General features: G+C 34.6%; 1 pseudogene; it reads left to right on the top strand.

The window, feature by feature from the left end:
* The first annotated feature begins 1,196 nt into the window (after window positions 1–1,196).
* LOC102589070 (probable sugar phosphate/phosphate translocator At2g25520) lies at window positions 1,197–4,289 on the top strand (annotated as a pseudogene).
* Window positions 4,290–4,800: the final 511 nt, after the last annotated feature.

Raw genomic sequence — 4,800 nt, 5'->3', positions numbered from 1 at the left:
CCCTTGTTGATGTATTGAGTTCTTGAGACAGTTACTTATGTTTTAATAAGTATTTCCAGATGTTCATTTGAGTTGAGTTTTGATTTAGAATTTAAAGTTTAATTATGCATTTACAGTTCCTATTTTGAGTGAGTAGGTCTTCCGCTAAGTAGTCATCTAGGTCAAGGATTTTCTTGGAGACCAACAATGGTTTTCGAGTGCCGACCACGCCCATAGTGTAGGCTCGGGGTGTGACAATATTTTGGATTAGCAACTGGGTCACCATTATTCTTTTTCAATTTAAAGTTAGCATCATAATGTGTGGCTACACGTGTCACCTCAAAATATTCAATTTTTTTAAGAAGTCTTTCCACATAATGTTATTGTGACAACATTATACCATCTTCACTCTTTATAACTTTAAATCCCAATATCATATTTACTTCACCTAGATCTTTCATATCAAAATTAGTAGACAAAAATAATTTGGTACTTTTCACAATATTCAAACTTGTACCAAATATACGCATGTCATCAACATACAGTAAAACCTCACAAAATTAATATAGTTGGGACCATAAAATATTGTTATTTTATAGATGTATTATTTAATCGATAAATTAATATTTATTAATTTAAAGAGTGTTTTTAAATTCAATCTTATGATGCTGGAATAATAAGAGCTTTCAAGATGTACTATTGTAACAAATTTTATCGTACGATATTCGAAGGGTATGAAGTGGGACAAACTGATCCAAGAAAGATTAATGTTTTGGATGCTATTAATTTTTGCAATTCCGGTCATGGACGACAAATGTTCAGCAAGAGACAACAGAAAATTATATTTTACACTGCAAAATTTGTTTTGAGGATGAAATCACAGAGAATTTGAATGAACCCACTTGTGAAAATGACATTCATGAACTTGAGGTCATGATTAATGATCTCGGTTACTGCAATAAAATGGACGTCAATAACCTTTTGGATTACCTAGGTGAAAATGATACATGCTCAGAGATCTAGAGCTTAGAAGAAATTATGGATGCGATAAAAAACAATATTGATGATGAAGTTGTAACACCCCGGAAATTAGTATGCTAACTAGAGCTAAACGTGTAGGTTAATGTAAAGGAAAGAGGGCAAGAGCCAAGGAAGATGGGCAAGGGCCAAGGCAAGGGGCCAAGGCTTGCCCAAAATGTGCCTAGCCACTGCCCACCATGACCACGAGGACCTTCACGACCCATGGTGCCACCCGTGGTGGTGAGGCAGTGAGCCCTCTAAGTTTGCCGCAAGAAGGCTCCCCTTCACGAGCCATTTCACCACGGGTCGTGGAAAGGCTCGTGGGGTTGGTGCCAAGGTAGCATAGCTACTGGTAAAGGGACCACGAGCACCTTCACGGGTTGTGGTACCCTTGATGGCTCGTGGACTTGGGAGTGGTCCCTGGGCACCCCACTTTAAAGTAGGGGTTATTTTAAGTAATTCCTTTTTAAGTTAGTATTAAGTGTGGCCATTTTGTATAGTTTTAATACACCCATATAAGCCTTTTAAAGTCATTAATCAACCCATTCACTTCATTATTTCCCAAAACCCAAAAGAGTTCATCTTTTCCAAAATTTCTCTCTCTAGAAAACTCAAAGAAGAAGAAGAAGGAAGTTGGATCTAGGGTTAAAGAAGCTAGGTTTTATTCTCAAATTCATGGGAATTCTTCACTAAGGTATGGTAGCTCTTCATTTATGGGTAGCCTTCACCCATGGATCCCCTCCAAAACCCCCAATTTCAAAGCAAAAAAGCCCAAAAGTTAGGGTTTTACTTCAATCTTATGAATTCCTTTCAAATTCACTTTTAATGATCGAATTATGTTTATTTATGGATATATTGATGATTTTATATGATTTTAAGTTAAATTCCTCAAGAATCCATGAATTACCCTATTTTCCTAAATTGGATATCAAAGTGTGGGTATTGATTGATGCAAGTAGAATGTTATATATAGAATTATGAATGTAATGAATTGATTACTTAAATTATGTATTAATTGATGAATCCTATGGTTTTTATGTTGAATTCCCACAAGAGCTCATGAAACCCCCATGTTACTCAATTATGATCTTGTGAGGTGAGTTTGTTGATTATGAAGAGTGTTATGAGATTATGCTTGTAGTAATTGTGCTAATTGAATTATGTTATTATCCATGTCTAATGTAGTAATTTTAGATGTGTTGATTGAATGTGATCTAGGGTCCTTGAATGGCCAACTATGTGAATTATGCATGATTATTAGATTTATGTACATGTTTTATGAATACTGTGAAAGTAAAGTGATTATGAATATTATGTAATTGTGGTGTTGTTGAAAGGCTATTCTAACACACACACACTTATGAATGAAGTATGAATGCAGTTTCCATGATTATGATAATGATGTTGTGTTGATTGAAATGTTATTCTCAATTATACACCTATGAATGATGATGACATGTTGTGAAAGGTTTTCTCACAATATGATGATTCTTAGGTTGAAAGATTATTCTCATCTATTGAATCTATGAGCTATCCTATGAATGATATTGGATTGAGTGTTGATACATTCTTCTATAAAAATGAACTCAAGTAATGTTATGATAAGTACTCCGTGGGGAATAATGCTTAGCACCGAGTGGATATTGATACGAGATGGATGCCCATACGTGAGTTGAGGCGGGGTTTCTAGAAGTAATCTTTTGAGATGGATGCCCATACGTGAGTTGAGGCGGGGTATGCAGTAACAATCTTCTTATCCCATAACTATGTGCCCTCATTGGTCTTTAGCTAGTGGATCTACCTTAGCTAAATTAATAGTTCTACCTTAGGCAAGTAGGACACCCTTTTCGGTGTGGGTAACACCAGATTCCATGATTTGCTCACATGGTCTATGTCAATGAAGGCTTACCCCCCACAATGAGTGGTTATGAACTTGGCTTCTCAAGAAGCTCTACTTAGTGTGGGTGGGAGTATGAGATCCCATTCATGCATTGCACAAGTAGGCTTTGAGAGAAGTTATAGTGTGTTTCTCCTATGTTATGAAGGTCTATGAAATGATGTATGCTTAATGTGGATCGTTGCTATGAATTGATTTCCTTGTCTATGAGTATTAACAAATGATGAGATCAAAGAATGGTAAGTATGATTATGGTGGCCTAAAATTGATACTTAGTATAATTGGGATTATGGGATCTTATCTATGCATTGCACAAGTACAACTTAGGGTTACTTATGAGATGGTTCTGTTATGCTATGATGATCTTTATGTTGAATATGCTTATCACTTATGCTTTTACACTAATGTTCACGATGATTTTCAAACTTGGTAAAGTGCATGCTTTTCAACTAAAATGTGCTTTTTAGCATGTTTTCAAGGTTTTTATGCATGGCTATCATACTTGGTGCATTTTTGTACTAACCCATATTTTACTACATTTTCTAAAGTGTAGGGTCCGGTTCTTAAGGCGATCTTCTTTCGGTTCAAGCTTGGATCGACTATTCTCCTAGCTTGTGGTGAGTTCTCATGATTTGAGGATGGATGAGTCATTTGTAGTTCCTTTCTAGTATTTCAGACCATCTCCAACCCATCTCTATTTTACTCTCCATAGGGCAATTTCAGTGGGTGTTGCTATTGCTGCTTATGGTGAAGCAAAGTATGATTCTTGGGGTGTTTTTCTTCTGTTGCTTGGTGTTTTGTTTGAGGCTACTAGACTTGTTATGATCCAGATCTTGTTGACTTCAAAGGGTATTATTTTGAATCCAATTACTTCTCTCTACTATGTTGCTCCTAGCTGCTAGGTTTTCTTGTCAATTCCTTGGATTTTTGTGGAGCTTCCAATTTTGAGACAGAGCTCGAGTTTTCAATTTGATTTTGCTATTTTTGGGACTAATTCGTTGTGTGCCTTCGCCTTGAACTTGGCTGTGTTCTTGTTGGTGGGAAAGACTTCAGCTTTGACTATGAATGTTGCTGGGGTTGTCAAAGATTGGCTTCTTATTGCATTTTCTTGGTCAGTGATTAAGGACACTGTGACTCCAGTGAATCTGATTGGGTATGGATTAGCTTTCTTGGGAGTTGCATACTATAATAATAACAAGTTACAGGCGAAGAAATCTCAGCAAGCTGATGAGGAAGCACGGAGATTGTTGCTTGAGAGAGACTCTAATGATTCACAGGCCTAGGATATCCACATTTCTTTGTTTACACTGCAGATTCAATTTATGTATCTTATTACTAGTAGATTTAAGATCTGAGATACCCTTCCTTGGACCATCTCCAACCCATTTCTATTTTACTTTCCATTCTCTATATTTGGAGAGTAAAATAGAGAATGGATTCTCCAACCACTTTCTATTTCACTCTCTATTCTTCAATTATAGAGAGGTGAATAGTTTGGAGAATTACTATTCACCTCTCTATTTTACTTTTTGATTATTATAATATTATTTCTATTATATTACTATCATTTGTAATTATTTTCTAATGTAACATAACATTTAAAAATATATTATCAACAAGTTACTACTTCCGCCCAAATTAATAATTTTTCTATTTTATTTTTTAAAAGAAATGGTCACTTTAAATATGTAATTTAAAGTTATTTTAATATTATTTATATTATATAAGATTATTAATTATGTCTCTAATATTTGTAATTATTTTCTAAGTAATATAACATCTAAAACATTATTGATAAGTATACTACTTTCATCCCGAATTAACAATTTTTCTAAAAAAAAATTTAATTTTTTTTTTGTCATTTAAATATGTAATTTGGATTAGAATTATTTTTCATTATGAAG

The sequence above is a fragment of the Solanum tuberosum genome, unplaced genomic scaffold (genome assembly GCF_000226075.1).
Source record: "Solanum tuberosum cultivar DM 1-3 516 R44 unplaced genomic scaffold, SolTub_3.0 scf00016, whole genome shotgun sequence".
NCBI lineage: Eukaryota > Viridiplantae > Streptophyta > Magnoliopsida > Solanales > Solanaceae > Solanum > Solanum tuberosum.
Note: the sequence above shows the minus strand (reverse complement) of the source record. Positions and strands in the feature narration are given on the sequence as shown.